The sequence below is a fragment of the Adiantum capillus-veneris genome, chromosome 16 (assembly GCF_014529385.1).
Source record: "Adiantum capillus-veneris isolate H3 chromosome 16, ASM1452938v2, whole genome shotgun sequence".
Classification (NCBI taxonomy): Eukaryota; Viridiplantae; Streptophyta; class Polypodiopsida; order Polypodiales; family Pteridaceae; genus Adiantum; species Adiantum capillus-veneris.
In genome coordinates this window covers 119510109-119528511 of record NC_140946.1, presented here as the reverse complement: position 1 = coordinate 119528511, position 18403 = coordinate 119510109, and the positions used below count along the sequence as shown (strand labels likewise).

Sequence of the window (18403 nt, the reverse complement as noted above, 5' to 3'; positions counted from 1 at the left end):
CGTGAGGCCAACTACCAACGAAGTGGCCTCTCTGAGTGCTAACCATGGGGTTCCAAACAAGGAGCTGTCTCAGGCGCTCCTCCGTACAAGTAGGCTGACGCTGCTCTAGGCCTCTCCGCAGTTGCTCCCAAGATCGAAGCAGACTCACAGCGAAGCGGTCCTCCAGTCTCCTGCTCAAGACAACTCTACGCATCTCTGTGAATATCCATCTAGTCGAGGGTCGCCAGGGGCTAAGGCACCCTAGCACTAAGACGCTGAAGCAAGAACTCCTTACAGGGCTCCTCTCCTGGAAGAAGTCCTCTGCCAATAAACTTCCCAAGAAGGGCTCTGCTCTGCTGTGCTAGGTCTATGATCCCCAATCCTCCCTGAGAACAAAGAAGAGTGATGACCTACCATGCCACTTTGGCCCGGCTATCTAAGTGTCACGTCTTGACCAAAGGAAGTTTCTGATCAGCCTCTCTACCTGGCTGATACAAGAACTCGAAAAGATCCAACAAGAAGTGATGTACCACATAGTAGCCAACAACATCTGGTTGGCCACTACAACTCTGCTTGCCAGAGAAAGTCGTGCGGAGCTCCAATGTAACAACTTCCTCCTGATGGACAGGAGGAGGGGAGCAATCTATTGCTCGAGAGACGAGTCCAAACCAGCCTAACCGCCCAAGTACCGAACTGCAGTCCTTGGGGGAATCCACCTGAAACCCTCACCTGGCATCCAATCAGGCGTAGGAGCACTACCAAACGAGAAAGCCATTGTCTTTCTCCAGTTGATCAGTGCGCCTGATGCACAACAAAAAGTCTCAAGAGCCTGCTCACACCTGTGAAGGTTGGCCTCCTGGCCATCCAAGTACAAGACTGAGTCGTCTGCAAACTTAGCGTCCAGTAGCTCATCTACCCAAATAGGGAGCACTAAGCCACGTAAACCAACCTGCTGTGATATTAAAAACTTGCTCATCGCCTCAGCATAGAACAGAAAGAGGAAGGGGGCAAGAGGGCAGCTCTATCTGACCGAACGTGAGCATGAAACGATCACCTCTACCTCCTGACAAAGGCACATGACTGTGTGCTCGTCTGTACAAAATTTCATCTGAGAAGCCCATCCTGCATAGAGTGCCCTCCAAAAAGTCCCAGTCAACTCTGTCGTAGGCCTCAAAATCGAGAAGAAGTATCACCAGATCCTCACCACGGACCCGCGCGAGGGCAAAAGCCTCCCAAAAAGCAAAGATGTTGTCAAGGATACTACGCTCCTTGACAAAGCCTGTGTGTGTCACATGTATAATGCTCTCTAGAAGTGGCTGAATCCTCAAACTCGGAGCCTTGGCAAGAATTTTGTAGGCTGAGTTGAGGATGGTGATGGGACACCACTGTCGAATCTCATCTAAGGAGCCACGCTCCTTGGGAATGAGGTAAATCAGGCCCTCACTCATGCTGTCAGGCATCTCTCTTGTTCGTAGGATGAACTAAAAAGCCCTGCAGAGATCTGAGCCAAGCAAGTCCCAGTACTCCAAGAAAAGGCTGGGAGTCAAGCCATCCTCACCTGGACAGCTGCGATGGGGGAGTGCTCTAAGAGCCGTGTGTAGCTCCTCTAGCTGAAGAGGTAGCTCACGCATCTTGCGCATCTCCTCAGTCACAAGACAAGGCATCTGTGCCCACACTTACTCTCTGAATGCATCCTGACGCTCTGACTAAGGCTCCGTAGATAATAGATCACAATAGAAGTCAGTAGCAGCTGCACGTATATCCTCTGGCTCTTAAGCAACTGACGCGTCTGGCCTCCTCAACTGGCTGACCTTGGCATGCGTATGCCGGGGTCCCAATGCCTCAAAGAAAGCGCCTGTCACTCTGTCACCCACCTGGGTCCACTGAGATGCCTGTCGATGGAAAGAAAACTCATGGCGCCTCTCCTCTGTGTTGACGAGCTCTTGGCGAGCCTGTTGTACTGCTCCTCCAACCAAGGACTGTCTGGATGCTGCTCCTGCATCCTCTGCAAAGAAGCAATGCCTTGTCGGAGACGCTGCTCCTCCTTTCTCGCTGCAGCCAGGTGAGCCGAAGACTCCTGAAGAAATAATCGACTATGCTGAGCAAGTCTTGAGGCCACTCTGTCAGCAGGAGAATCCTGCATGTCTAAGCTCTCTGTCCAAAGATCCTCCACTCGCTCTCTGAGCGCAGAGTCTAGCAAGACCCTCTCAGGGATGCGTAGTATCGTGCTCCCCTCCTATGTCTATCAGCCACTGTGAGGATCACTGGTGCATGGTCCAAAAAGGAAGTCCCTACCAGAATGCCAATTGTCAACCCAAGTCACAGATGTGGTCACTAGCGTAGAAGCGATCTATCCGAGACTCCTCCCACTATGCGGTCAAAACGAGAGAAGGCCAAGCTGTCTGGGGGCCTCACAAAGCTAGAATGCTGCCACATATCTAAAACATGTAGAGTCATACAAAAACTCTCCCAAGCTGCCAGCTCAACTCCATGCATAGTAGTATGGCTACCACCAATCCTGTCAGAGGGGTCCTCCGACATGTTGAAGTTACTGTTGGGTATGCAAGCCCAATAGTGTCTTAGCCTGTGGGCACTGTTCCATATAGCATGCAGTTGCAATTGAGTCTTGCATGGCAATTGCATGGAAGCCTCTTTTGACTATATATTGTAAGTAACAAAAGGAAAGAAAGTAGCGTTATTTTTTGTTCACGAGCTCTATTGCTTTTCTCTCTCGCTCTCTCGTTTCTACTGCATCTCCTCCACCAACATGGATCCTCACCGTTTTGATCCCCCATAGCTTCTTTCCCAACACATGTTATCATAGCTTTGGCTCGACCCACTCGCGGGAACCGCTGCCTGCAAAGGGGAACACGAAGGTGATCAACTTGTGAAACGCTGAGCAAAACCGGCATCAAACAGAGCGCCCTAGCCTGAGCATCAACACTTGACACTACAGCTCTTTGCATATCGACCTCTGTGCGCTGCTCTGAAGCAGGCCGTTGTCGGCGTTGTCTGCAACAGAACTCGCTGTTTGTGAGTATTTCTTTGCATTAGAATTCATACACAAGGCTTATTTTGAGCTTGTCCGCCCATTATTCTCTTGGCCGCCCCCTGTGAAAGACGTGCTTCTCACCTTCAAAGCCAACTTTGTGGGTTGTGTGGAAAATTAAGACATTGGACCACCATCTTGGGGGCAGGAGGCACAAAGCTATTGTTGAAGGAAAATTAGCCAAGTCAAGTGAAACGTCGGTTGATGGAAAACCTAACCCTGCTGTGAATAAACATGCGGACAGGAAGCGTGCAAGTGATGCAAAACCAGAAACTTCACAAAATGCCAAGCGCCAAGAAGACCTTGACAGTGGTTGTAGCAAATGGTGCTCCTACAAACACACCTAATAAGAAGGAGAAGGCCAATAAGGTGCCACTGGTTAAAGAAGAAAAGCAAAAGGATGAGTTCAAAATCAAAACTTGTCAAGAAAGCAAGCTAGTGAAGATTCTTTCAACTATTTTCTTCAGACACTCGGCATATCAACAGATGCAGCACATAAAGATCTGCTTCGAGATTGCGGTACAAAATTTCACAAAGTATTTTTTGTTTACCAATTTAGTATCATAGATTTGTCATTTTCAATCTATTGTCAAAACAATCACTCTTTTTAGTCAAAGCCTTTTTGTCAGTTATTTTCATGCTTGTCAGTTGTCATCACGTCAAAATTTGTACAGGGTTACAGACACTACCACAAATAAAAGTGGTAAGACCACCCTTTCTTGTTTGGTCGAGTTCTGGTCTGTCTCACATTGATGGTTGTTTGAGGGAAGTACACTTCTACTCATGGTTTCAAGTGAATGAACTCTGCCATGGTCTGTCTGCCTCAAGTCCATTGTCAGTAGTTTGGGCTTGAGGGGGGGTTGTTGGGTATGCAAGCCCAGTTTGTCTCAGCATGTGGACACTGTTCCCTATAGTATGTGCTATCTTCAATGCAAGCTTTGATGGGGAGTAATCCGCATCCGAACGTCCTCAAGATAGGCGTGACTGCAAAGAGTGTCTAGCCCAATCCCAAGTAGACCGAGCCATGCGTAAAGCAACCTCCCCCATTCCAAGAGTCCTCATGTATGTGTACATAGCATGGCGGGCTCTGCATGTCAGCAAAGAAGTGACCACAATGTGTCTACATCCTGCTGCGTCTGGAGGTGTCACAGAAAACTTGGCCAATGGCCAAAGAGTCTGAAGCAAGTCTATAACCCCTAGGTCTCCCATGTGATGAGAGAACTCTAGGGCCTGTGCCTGCAGCCACTCCAACACTGAGTCTATAGTCCACTCAGCGTGGTCCCTGCCGCATAGGGGAAAAGAGAAGCCAACCGTTCAGTCCAAGGTCTCTATCCCCCTAGCCGCACGGAACAGAACATGAACTTTGAAGCAAGCTGCCTCAAGGTCTGATGAGAAGTCGCCGAGAAACCATGTAAAGTCGTAGGCAAAGAAATCCCAACGATGAGGAATGTCGAAGCTCGTCAGATCACGAGGGACTGTTGCAAAGGGAGACGTCTGCACCAGAAGAGGGGGTCGCAAGAAAGGCTGTCCCTCTCTCGCCAAGCGACTCGTGGCAAAGGTGCTGCCAGGAGATCTCCTAGCAGCCGAGAATGGCCCTGCCCCCCAGGACGGCTGCACTGGAGCGGGAGGAGGTGAGGGAGAAGGGGGCGAGGGAGGGCGAGGGGGATCCGCAAAGGTAGGAGGGCGAGATAGAGAGGTAGAGAAAGAAGAAGGGGTTTGAAGGGGGGGGGGGGGGGGGGGGGGGGGGGGGGGGGGGGGGGGGGGGTCTGAAGATGGGAAGAACTCTGGGGAGGAGGGGCTGTCGAGGGTGAGGCTGAGGTGGAGACTGGAGCAGGGACCTCGTCATGCTCAAGAGGGTCGAATCGATTCCTGGTGGGAACCCACTACTACTGGGTAGGAGCCTGAGGACCACCTTGAGTGCCAGGCTGGCGTGGTGGCCCCTGCCGACATCGACCACGAACCTGCTGCCAGCCCTCCTCCGCTTGAGCCCCACGCTCAGAGGGTGGCTCTGCCTGCGTACTTTGTGACTTTGCCCACTGCTGTTGGCCAGCCCTTGAGGGTTGGGGCTCGGCTTGTGGTGTAGGTCGGGGCCTCCTCCATGGGCAGGCCTTCGCAAGACTGCCCATCTGTCGAAAAATGAAATACTGATTCGGGAGGCCCGAATACTCCATGCTCTATTGGAACCAACCCCCACTCACCCGAGGAAGAAGGATGACCTTTGGGAGAGAGTGGGTGTCCCTAACCAGAACACATATTGAGGGAATGCCGGCCGCCTTGGCAGCTACTGAGGCTACCATGCGAGGTGTCTCCAGGACAGTCCCAATCTCTGAGCCTATCCTGGACAAAAGTGGTAGGTACTCCCTCCTCAAACCAGGAAACCAGACAGAGATGGGAAGGTCTGCCTCCTCTACTAGAACATCTGAAGCTGGGTCAAAACCATGTCTCCACTGTCGAAAGTGGACTCGAATTGCTCAGATGGTCAAGGGTCTCATCGCGATGACCTTGGACACCATCTCGGAGGTCTCAAACTCTATCTGATAGTAGCCGCGTCCAAGGAACTGAACATCCAAGATCTTGCCCACCTCTACGAGAAGGCGGGCCTGGAGAAGATCACGCAGCTCTCCTCTGTTGGGTCTGGTGCCAAGAATCTTGCAGATGACGGAGGTCGCCTGGAGCCGCTCCACCTCTGCTGCGAGGCTCGCTTGCTTTGTCGGTGAAAGAGCAAGTCGGATGGTGGGCTCTACAGGGTCCGGCGAGGGGGCTATGGGAGGCGTCCCTCTAGGGCGGAGCATGAGCCTCCATCTGTGTCTGCTATTGTGATGGAAAGAGGGCACGTAAAGACAAACGCCTGCGAAACCCGGCGAGTAGAGTCCTAGAGAGAACACCACTGCAGGGCTAAACAGAGCGAGGCCTCGGGGGGGGGTTCTCCGGAGTGATAGTGGATGGTGGATTTGGTATCAATTTGATGCCCGAGTTCATTATGTTAGCTCTAGGTCTACAGCCTACTTGCCCTGCTCCCTTTACAGTTACGCAAAATCTGACGTCATCAAATGAACTTGGCTAGAGGCAAAACCGCCTGTATTAGATCTGTCAACCCCAAGTACCTTGTGTGGTGTGAGAACTTGGAGCAGAGCGGTTGGCTGTTACTCACCAACGCCACTCCGCTACGCACGCAACTATGAAGGGCTTTCTGCGTGTTGCAGCGAGCGCGATTGCGGATAAAGACGCTACTATTTTTGCTTTGCAACTGTCACAAAAATACGGAAGCATAAACTGACTTTTAATTGTACTTCAAATACTCAAGAGAATTAGAGAGAGAGAGAAAGAGAAAGCTTGACACTTCATTCGGGACAAGTAGATAGGCTGGTCCCCCCCCATAAAGAGATTATCTTTATTACTAAGGGAGAATCTTTACAAGCACAAGAACGGGGCAATAGCCCGTCCTCTATTCTTTCTTTTCTACTTCTGACTGAGAGAGTGCGAAAGCTACTCTCTGAATACTCAGACAACTTTCCCTCTACTATGAGATTTTGGGAAGCTCTCGAAAACGAGAGTCTATCTTCCACAAAACTCAACGGAAGCTCTCGAAAATGAGAGTCTACCTTCCGCTAACTGTGTCCCTTTATGCATAATCATTCTAGCAACAAAAACAAGGGAGAAACACGCAAATGCACGCACACATGCTTGTTGTAATTTCTGGCATAACCTGAAAATGTTACATGAGCACCTTCCAATGCCGAAACAGAGACCTTTTTCGCGATGGAATCGCACCAAACTTTATGTATGCATAGTGTACGTAGAGAAGAACTAGACTCTATGTGTATTTTGCTGAAATTCACCCTAAAAGAGATGATTAAGGGCTGAAAACAAAGAATTTACAGTCACCACACTCTACGAAGAGAGTACCTGCTGCAACTTCTCGTGATGAAACTTCACCAAAAGTTGGCTATGGCTATGAGAACCCTTGTTCTAAACAATGGGAGCATGAGGCCACCACATACGTCGCAAGGGGCTACTCTCAAGCTTCCTTGGAGGGCTCCAATGTGTAGAGCATACTCACAATAGGGGGGGTAGAAGCACTGCCAACACTGAGAAATGGGGGAGGGGGTGCTCTTATCAAGCCAGCACGAAGAGGGGGCGCTAGAAAGAGAGAGGGTGAGAGAGCTAGTTTACATTGGTCAGTGTGCCAAGTGGCACGCTTACTTAATAACTTTAAAACCATTCAACTTTCACATTTAAAAGTCCCTGGGCTATTAATGAAATGTGCAAATTAACTCACAACTGCACACACAGATGCTACTAATGAAATGTTAGCCGCTCCCCAACACAATGCCGTACCGACACTGCTCTGGCATTACTTGTTCGCACTTGTCCGGCCATTTGGTCCAACACAAATCATTTAAAATAATTCAATTAACTTATCCTAAGGCCGTTAAAAAAATTCAGGCCTTAGGGTTACTGTTGTTCTAAGGATCCCATCTCATTCCTGTGCTTGCACTGACGCGCGTAATTGTCAGAGCCGGAAATTTCAGGCTACTATCTATCCCTTCATTAAAAACCCGATTTCCTGTCACAAAAATACGGAAGCGTAAACTGACTTTTAATTGTACTTCAAATACTCAAGAGAACTAGAGAGAGAGAGAGAGAGAGAGCTTGATACTTCATTGGGGACAAGAAGATGGGTTGGTCCCCCCCCATAAAGAGATTATCTTTATTACTAAGGGAGAATCTCTACTTTGTGTACGTATAGTGAAGGTAGAGAAGAACTAGACTCTATGTGTATTTTGCTGAAATTCACCCCAAAAGAGATGATTAAGGGCTGAAAACAGAGAATTTACAGCCACCACACTCTACGAAGAGAGTGCTTGCTGCAAATTCTCGCGATGAAACCTCACCAAAAGCTGGCTATGGCTATGAGAACCCTTGTTCTAGACAATGGGAGCACGAGGCCACCACATATGTCGCAAGGGACTGCTCTCAAGCTTCCATGGAGGGCGCCAATGCATAGAGCATACTCACAATAGGGGGGGTAGGAGCACTGCCAACATTGAGAAATGGGGGAGGGGGTGCTCTTATCAAGCCAGCAGGAAGAGGGGGCGCTAGGAAGAGAGATGATGATGATGATGTATTTACATCCTCGGGGGGCCAGAATGCCCCATGGGACCCAAAATCTCATATATGAGACTCCCCCCTTCCCATGTGAAGGAGGGGGCGTGTCATGATTGTGTGGTGATCTTGTTTGTGAGTGTGGTGTGATGTTCTAGCACTTTGGCAAGATAGATGCCTAGTGCTACTGGAGAGGCATGTTATCTTGAGAGAAGCTCCTCAAATGTAGTACATCCTTGAATAAGTTGAGGAAAGTCGACCCGAATGTGTGCATATGCTGGACATTCAAGGGTTACATGTGCCTCATTTTCCAATGAATTCAAGTTGCATTGAGTGCATCTCCTCATGTTTGCATCAATATTCAGCCATCCTCCCGTTTCATTTTTGAGCATGTGTGATCTTGTCCGCATCAAGGTGATCGCTTGTCTCACACCGTAGGACATGGGTGTCCTGATATGTATTTGGGTTTCCCCAATTTTGTATCCTTCCCAGTATCGTGTGTTTATGTGCTTGCAATAGAATTCAAACTTGGACCTGTGCATTGCATTCTTCCATTTGCTATGAAGGGCCTCAAGTAATTGTAGTTCAAAATTCAACTCGTGCTCATGCTCGGTACCTTCCTCTACATGCATGTCCACATATGCTCCCACATTCCAGTTAGAGAACCATTTCCTGATGTCCTCAACAAGGCTAGAGGTGAGAAACTTGCTTTTGTGGTTCTTTTGCGGCTTACATCCTACCTCCCATGCTATGTGAGGCAAACGGTTATTAGGCATCAACTTCACCTTCAAGAGATATCTATGCATTCTTTGCAAAGCAAGCATTTCCAATGGTCTTTTTCTAGTCTCCAATAGCATCATTAAGTATGGTGTTGTGGTTTTTATCCCCATATGTCTACATAAGAAATTTTTCTGAATTTTCTCAATGTCATTCCATGCACACACATTGAAAGCCATGGACTTTATTTCCCACCTTCTAGTGACGCTTTGTTTGCACATGTTTTCAAACTCGTAAAGCCTTGCTTGTCCTGCCTCAATTCTTGTTTTTGCACATTGCCCCCATATATGATTCGAAGGTATAATGATGCTCAGGTATTTAAAGCTGTCAACTGCTTGAATCTCTTGCCCATCATACATAAGGGCGGGCTGATCCTTTGATTTGTGTGTACAAGTCGCCATACATTTTGTTTTTGTGACATTCACTAAGAGTCCTGTAGCTTCGTAGAAAGCATGTACCGCATCCAAAAGTTTTTGCAAAAGAGATATGCTATGCGCTAAAAGAACCAAATCATCAGCATAAATGAGGAGTAGCAAACTAATGAGGCCTATGTTTGGTGCACTCTTCATTATCTTGCGTTGTTTGGCATATAAAGTCCTCAAGCTCATCTATGCACAGCCCAAATAATGTTGGAGACAAAGGACACCCTTGTTTGACGCCCATTGTGCTAAAAAACTCCTTGGAGACCTTGGAGAAGCCTGTCTGTGTTTTCAGTTTACGTCAAACCGCATGGTATAGGAGTGCCACCGCAACCCTCAAATGCATGGGAACCCCAATGGTCTCCATGCAGGACCATAACCCATGACGAGATACCCTATCAAACGCTTTCTTAAAGTCCACAAAACAGCAGTACATAGTTTGCATTGGTAAGTGTGCCAAGTGGCACACTTACTTAATAACTTTAAAACCATTCAACTCTCACATTTAAAAGTCCCTAGGCTATTAATGAAATGTGCAAATTAACTCACAACTACACACACAGATGCTACTAATGAAATGTTAGCTGCTCCCCAGCACAATGCCGTACCGACACTGCTCTGGCATTACCTGTTCACACTTGTCCGGCCATGGTCCAGCACAAATCATTTAAAATAATTTAATTGACTTATCCTAAGCCGTAAGAATAATTCAGGCCTTAGGGTTACTGTTGTTCTAAGGACCCCATCTCATTCCTGTGCTTGCACTGATACGCGTAATTGTCTGAGCCTGAAATCTGAGGCTACTATCTACCCCTTCACTCAAGACCCGATTTCCCCATCACTAGAGCTTCAAGGTATTTTCTGCCAGGGTCTCCCTGAGGTGCTCTGGCCCAAACTTGGGCGCACCTGAGGCCCCAGAACGGCTAGATCTATTCTGATGTGCACACAACTAATTAGATAATTCTTTTCTCGTAAAGAAATCAATTATTTACAAAGTCTGACGTAGTTACATCCCTCTTGGTTCTAAACAGTTGACCTCAACTGTACAGCGTCAACATAATTGTGCAAGAAGCCTGGGTAGTCCTTGAGATCGGACTCAGTCATCCACTTTGCATCTAAAGGGGTGTAATTCTTGAACTTGACTAAATACTTCCGATGTAGGCTCCCCGAGTTTAGTTGTCACTCAGAATGGTGTATTATTTGTTCAGGTTGAAGGATTTTCTCAGTCTCTTCGACTTCTGGAGGATCTTCTTGTACTGGCGCCACTGGAGGAGGTCCAACATATGGTCGGCGGAGACTTACATGAAAAGCATTATGGATGCGCAAATTAGAAGGCAAATCCAATCTAAACGTCACGTCATTGACTTTATCTTTAATCTTGAAAGGGCCATAAAATCTATGGGAAAGTTTAACAACTTTCCCTTTTCCGAGCCGCTTTTTCAATCTAGCTTTCTCAAACCTAAGCAAGACATATTGTCCTTTTTCAAGATTGAGATTCCTTCTATGCTTGTCTGCTTTTCTCTTCTGTTGCTCTTGAGTACAAAGAATCACTTGCTTTACTTGTTGATAGACAGTATCAATATTGCGCACAAATTCATCTGCGGCAAAGATGTTTTCTTTGGTGACAATAATAGGAAGTAAGAGTGGCTTCCCATAAATAGTGTCGAAGGGAGCTTTACCAGTTGAGGAATGTATGGTATTATTATACGCGAACTCAACTAATGGTAAGTACTGTTCCCATTCGGATTGTCTTTCCGAAACATAGCACTTTAGGAGGTCTAAAACAGTGGCATTAGCGATTTCGCTTTGACCATTTGTTTAAGGATGATAAGCTGATGAAAAATCAAGCTTAGTTTCCAAGTTCTCGAACAATGCCTGCCAAAATAGACGAGTCATGCGAGGATCTCTATCACTGACAATAGTCTTTGGCAATCCATGATGTTTAAAAACCTGAGCTAGAAATATTCTAGCCATGTGATCAGCTTTAATCGTCTTCTTAACTGGAAGGAAATGTGCTTGCTTACTAAATCTGTCTACTATAGTCCAGATTCCATCATTTCCATTCTTGGATCTAGGAAGATCGGAAATAAAATCCATGGCAATACTTACCGATGGCGTGTTAGGCACAGAGAGGTGTTGAAGCTTGCCATAAACTTTATGTCTGTCGTATTTCACTTTTTGGCAGACTAAACACTCACGTATATATTTTTCAATGTCCGCACGGAGTGTTGGCCAAAAGAAATATCTTTCAAGGACACTAGTGGTAGGAGTAATTCCCCGATGCCCAGCATAAGGAGAATTATGTGCCTCATCCATCACCTTCTGTCGTAAGGGCTGAGCTATGCATATTTCTTGTTGACGATATAATATATTATCCTGAATGGAATAAGGTAGCGTCGAATGACCAGCTTGAAGATCTGCCCAAATTGTAGCGAAGTCTGGATCTTGAGGATACATCTCACTGAGAGATTCTAGTTCCTCATGATAGATTGTTGTCAGTGCATTGATCTTTGGACGCCTGGAGAGAGCATCTGCAACCGCATTCTTTGTTCCAGAAGTGTGTAAAATCTGAAAATGGAACATTAAAAGAAAGTTTGCCCATATCATCTACTTTTCTGATAGCTTTCTCTGTGTGAGGAAGTAGCGAAGACTCTGATGATCTGTTTTGATTATAAAATCAGCTCCTAACAGATAATGTTTTCAAATGGAAAGAGCATGAATTATTGCCATTAGCTCTTTCTCATAAATGGAAGCATGCAGCTCTGCATCTTTGGGGCGCCGACTTTCGTAGGCTATGGCGTGACCCTCTTGCTTCAAAACTCCTCCTGCACAAGCTCCACATGCATCACAGTACACCTCGAAAGGTTTGCAAAGATCAGGGACGGTGAGAACAGGTTTGTGACTAAGTAGACACTTAAGCTTTTCAAAAGCTTGTTTTTGTCCAGGCCCCCAACGAAATGGAAGCCGCTTCTTTGTCAAATCATGGGAGGACCCGCTATGGCGGAAAAGGCTCAAATGAAACGCCGATAATAGGAACAGAGGCCCATTCTCACTTGGTTGTGAGATACTATATGGCCCAAGTAGTGAATTTCTTTTAGAAATAACTCACTTTTCTTAGCATTCACAAATAATTTGTGTTTGCGTAATTCTTCAAACACTAATGCGAGATTGTTATAGTGTTCGTCTTCCGTCTCTGAGAAGATTAAGACATCATCGAAGAAAACTCCTGTAAATCTTCTATATGAGTGAAAGATTCTATCCATCATTCTGTTGAATGTGGCTGGTGCATTAGTGAGTTCAAAAGGCATCACTAAGAATTACAACCTGAAGGTTGTTCTAAATGAAGTCTTATGCACATCCTGAGGAGCTATGCGGATTTGATGATACCACCTCTTCAAGTCTATACAACTAAAGACACTTGCTCCTTGTAACTTATCAAGAATGTCATCAATCTGAGGGATTGGGAATCGATTCTTGATTGTGATCTTATTTAAAGATATGTAGTCTATGCACATACGAAATGTGCCATCCTTTTTCTATACGAGCAAGACAGGTGAACAATATGGACAAGTACTAGGGCCTTATTAGACCCTTCTCCAAAAGTTCGTTGACCTGTTTGAGGATTTCCTCATGCTGCATTAGACTAACTCAATAAGGGGGACTGATTTGGAGGAGAACTTCCTGGAACCAAATCAATTGTATGATCCTCAGGTTGAGAGGTGGGAGTTCATTTGGAAGTTCGTCTGCAAGACAATCTTTAAAACTTTCTAATAACTTAAGTCTTTTTGCTCTAAAGAGGAAGAAAGTTGCGAAGCAGACACACCTCTCTCTCTCTTGCAAAAATCAAGTACGTTGAAACACACTTTTTCATTACTTTCCTGATTGCGATGTGAGTGGCAATGGGGATACGCCAATCACCTGCATCCGCAAGTACAAGATATTCTTTTCCTTTATGATCAAAGGATAAAGTTTTCTGAACATAGTCAGGAATGGGATGCATCTTGTAATGCCAAAGCATTCCCAAGATGACATTACAACCTTCAAGTGAAGTTAGTAAGAAAGACTCTTAATCTTTGTAGTTGTCGACCTTCAAATTCAGCTTCCCTATGATTGGAGTGGACCTGGAGTTTTGGCTTTTGAAGGCAGATCGTGCTTGAATAGAAACCCCAAAACGGTTGGGCTGTAAATTCAGGTCATAAGCTAGCTTTGTAGAGATGAAGTTGTTTGTACTACCAGGATCAAACAGAATAAGAGCCCGTTGGTTGTTGATGCTACCCCATGCTTTGAGAAGAGCTCTTTCTTTTCCATCCTTGGTTGTATTCCCCTGTACATCTGGGACTACATTGGAAGAGAGTGGTTGTGGGGTTTTCGTAGGGCAATCACCCTTCATATGTCCAATTTGTCGACACTTGAAGCATCTTCCTTCGCTGATGTAGGTTCTCAATTCGGCAGGAGAGAGATATTTTCCTTTCTTGGGCTGATTTGGCTTTGCTTCTGCATCGGAGGCGGTTCTTTCCTTCTTTTGAGAAGAAGTAGAGGTAGGCTGTTCATGGAGAGCCTTCTGCTTGGCATGATAGGTGCTTTGCTCCATCTTCTTGGGAGTACCCTTGTCATGTATTCCATCAACTATGCGAGCTGATTCCATAAGTATCTGCAAGTTACCTCGAGGGTAAAGCTTTATAGACTTTTGCAAAGCTTCATGAAATCCTGCTTCAAACTTGCACATCTTCTCCAAATTTTCAACCTTCTTCAATGGAGTGACTTTCAAGAGAACGTCCCAAAACCTATCCACATAGCGTGAAACACTTTCGTTCTCTGACTGTGAGAGTCGATCCCATTCTTTCTTTACTTCTTCCTCATAGTCTGGAGGAAGGAATTGTGCGTAGAAATCCTTCTTGAAAATAGTCCAATCTTGGGGTTTGCGTTTTTCTAGGATCACGATTAACCACCAACTGCCGGCAGTGCCTTTCAGGTATATGCTAACATGGTGAAGCTTGGATCTTTCTTTAAAGTTCCCTTCTGCAAATACAACTTCAAATTGGCGGATGCAAGCCAAAGCTTTGTCATTATCACGCCGTCCATTGTAAGTATCGAATTTTACATCTTTGTCACCTGACTTGAATGTTTTCTGATTGTGGTGCTTCCTCTTATGATGCTCCTTCTTTCTATGCTTAGACTCCTAGTGGACAGGAGTCCTTTCCCTTGAATGCACTTCCTGCTGCGATGGATCGTCAAGAAACATGTCTTCTGAAGTGACTATGTCATCCAGATCCTTCACGAAAGAAAACTGAGGAAAATCAAGAGGATCTTGCTCTTGAAACTTTGAATTAAACCGCACATGACGTTCTGGAGATTTCCTCTACCTCTCGTACATGCGGGACGTTCCAATTAGAGGATCTTTCTTTGGTTCTTGCATCTTTGGGTTTTGCGGGATTTCTCTCGACCCCATCTGCACTTTTTCCTTCCCTTTCTCAAGGGTATGGAGAATCTTCTGAATTTCTGGATGGGAGAGAGCTATTTGCAACTCAGCCACCTGCTCTTGAAAGATAGAGAACTCTATCTCGCGTCCTTCCATTTCTGTAGTTTGCCAAGAGTCGTCAATTCCTTAAGAAAGAGAGAGATGGCCTTGCTCTGATACCACTGTCACAAAAATACGGAAGCGTAAACTGACTTTTAATTGTACTTCAAATGCTCAAGAGAATTAGAGAGAGAGAGAGAGAGAGAGAGAGACAGACAAAGAGAGAGAGAGAGAGAGAGAGAGAGAGAGAGAGAAAGCTTGACACTTCATTGGGGACCAGAAGATGGGTTGGTCCCCCCCCATAAAGAGATTATCTCTATTACTAAGGGAGAATCTTTACAAGCACAGGAACGGAGTAATAGCCCGTCCTCTATTCTTTCTTTTCTTCTTCTGACTGAGAGAGTGCGAAAGCTACTCTCTAAATACTAAGACGACTTTCCCTCTGCTATGAGATTTTGGGAAGCCCGCGAAAACGAGAGTCTATCTTCCACAAAACTCAACAGAAGCTCTCGAAAATGAGAGTCTACCTACCGCTAACTCTGTCCCTTTATGCATAATCATTCTTGCAACAAAAACAAGGCAGAAACACGCAAAATGCACGGACACATGCTTGCTGTAATTTCTGTCCATAACCTGAAAATGTTACCTGAGCACCTTCTAATGCCGAAAAAGAGACATTTTTCGCGATGGAATCGCACCAAACTTTGTGTACGTGTAGTGTACGTAGAGAAGAACTAGACTCTATGTGTATTTTGCTGAAATTCACCCTATAAGAGATGATTAAGGGCTGAAAACAGAGAATTTACAGTCACCACACTCTACGAAGAGAGTGCCTGCTGCAACTTCTCGTGATGAAACTTCACCAAAAGTTGGCTATGGCTATGAGAACCCTTGTTCTAAACAATGGGAGCACGAGTCCACCACATACGTCGCAAGGGGCTACTCTCAAGCTTCCATGGAGGGCTCCAATGTGTAGAGCATACTCACAATAGGGGGGGTAGGAGCACTACCAACACTAAGAAATGGGGGAGGGGGTGCTCTTATCAAGGTAGCAGTAAGACGGGACGCTAGGAAGAGAGAGAGGGTGAGAGTGAGAGAGCTAGTTTGCATTGGTAAGTGTGCCAAGTGGCACACTTACTTAATAACTTTAAAACCATTCAACTTTCACATTTAAAAGTCCCTAAGCTATTAACGAAATGTGCAAATTAATTCACAACTGCACACACAGATGCTACTAATGAAATGTTAGCTGCCCCCCAGCATAATGCCGTACCGACACTGCTCTAGCATTACCTGTTCGCACTTGTCCAGCCATTTGGTCCAGAAGAAATCATTTAAAATAATTTAATTGACTTATCCTAAGGCCGTAAAAATAATTCAGGCCTTAGAGTTACTATTGTTCTAAGGACCCCATTTCATTCCTGTGCTTGCACTGACGCGCGTAATTGTCTGAGCCTGAAATCGGAGGCTTCATTGAAGACCCGATTTCCTGTCACAAAAATACGGAAGTGTAAACTAACTTTTAATTGTAAGAGAGAGAGAGAGAGAGAGAGAGAGAGAGAGAGAGAGAGAGAGAGAGAGAGAGAGAGCTTGACACTTCATTCGGGACCAGAAGATGGGTTGGTCCCCCCCACCCCATAAAGAGATTATCTTTATTACTAAGGGAGAATCTTTACTTTGTGTACGCGTAGTGTAGGTAGAGATGAACTAGACTCTATGTGTAATTTGCTGAAATTAACCCTAAAAGAGATAATCAAGGGCTGAAAACAGAGAATTTACAGCCACCACACTCTACGAAGAGAGTGCCTCTTGCAAATTCTCGCGATGAAACCTCACCAAAAGCTGGCTATGGCTATGAGAACCCTTGTTCTAGACAATGGGAGCACGAGGCCACCACATATGTCGCAAGGGACTGCTCTCAAGCTTCCATGGAGGGCTCCAATGCGTAGACCATACTCACAATAGGGGGGGTAGAAGCATTGCCAACACTGGAAATGGGGGAGGGGGTGCTCTTATCAAGCCAGCAGGAAGAGGGGGCGCTAGGAAGAGAGGGTGAGAGTGAGACTGAGAGAGCTAGTTTGTATTGGTAAGTGTGCCAAGTGGCACACTTATTTGATACTTTAAAACCATTGAACTTTCCCATTTAAAAGTCCCTAGCCTATTAATGAAATGTTCAAATTAACTCATAACTGCACACACAAATGCTACTAATGAAATGTTAGCTGCTCCCTAGCACAATGCTGTACCGACACTGCTTTGGCATTACCTGTTCGCACTTGTCCGGCCATTTGGTCTAGCACAAATCATTTAAAATAATTTAATTGACTTATCCTAAGGCCGTAAAAATAATGCAGGTGTTAGGGTTACTGTATTTCTAAGGACCCCATTTCTTTCCTGCGCTTGCACTGACGCGCGTAATTGTCTGAGCCTGAAATGTGAGGCTACTATCTACCCCTTCATTGAAGACCCGATTTTCCAATCACTAGGGCTTCAAGGTATTTTCTCCCATAGTCTACCTGAGGTGCTCTGGCCCAAACTTGGGCGTACCTAAGGTCCCAGAACGGTAGATGTATTCTGATGTGCACACAACTAATTAGATAATCTTTTCTCGTAAATAAATTAATTATTTACAAAGTATGACGTAGTTCGCTTCTAAACAGTTGACCTCAACTGTACAGCGTCAACATAATTGTGCAAGAAGCCTAGGTAGTCTCGGACTCAATCATCCACTTTGCATCTAAAGGTGTGTAATTCTTGAACTTGACTAAATACTTCCGATGTAGGCTCCCGGAGTTTAGTTGTCCCTCAGAGTGGTGTATTATTTGTTCAAGTTGAAGGATTTTCTCGATCTCTTTGACTTCTGGAGGATCTTCTTGTACTGGCGCCACTGGAGGAGGTCCAACATATGGTCGGAGAAGACTTACATGAAAAGCATTATGGATGCGCCATTGAGGAGGCAAATCTTCATGCAATCCTGCTTCAAACTTGCGCATCTTCTCCGAATCTTCAACCTTCTTGAATGGAGTGACTTTCAAGAGAACGTCCCAAAACCTATCCACATAGCATGGAACAGTTTCGTTCTCTGACTGTGAGAGTCGATCCCATTCTTTCTTTACTTCTTCCTCATAGTCTGGAGGAAGGTATTGTGCGTAGAACTCCTTCTTGAAAGCAGTTCAATCTTGGGGTTTGCGTTTTTCTAGGATCAGGGTTAACCACCAACTACTGGCGGTGCCTTTCACGTACATGCTGACATGGCAAAGCTTGGATCTTTCTTTAAAGTCCCCTTCTGCAAATGCAACTTCAAATTGGCGGATGAAAGCGAAAGCTTTATCATTATCACGCCGTCCATTGTAAGTGTCAAATTTTACATCTTTGTCACCTGAAGGATATTTATTTGGTTCTTGCGTCTTTGGGTTCTGCGGGATTTCTCCCGACCCCAACAGCACTTTCTTCTTCCCTTTCTCAAGGGTACGTAGAATCTTCTGAACTTCTGGATGGGAGAGAGCTTTTGGCAACTCTGTCACCTGCTCTTGAAGGATAGAGAACTCTATCTCG

At 45.7% G+C, this 18403-nt stretch overlaps 1 protein-coding gene across 1 annotated transcript in view; it reads right to left on the bottom strand.

Annotated features, from left to right (window-relative positions):
* LOC147439740 (uncharacterized) overlaps positions 1 to 18403 on the bottom strand; it is a 296739-nt gene that overhangs the window by 204912 nt on the left and 73424 nt on the right. The window lies entirely within an intron of this gene.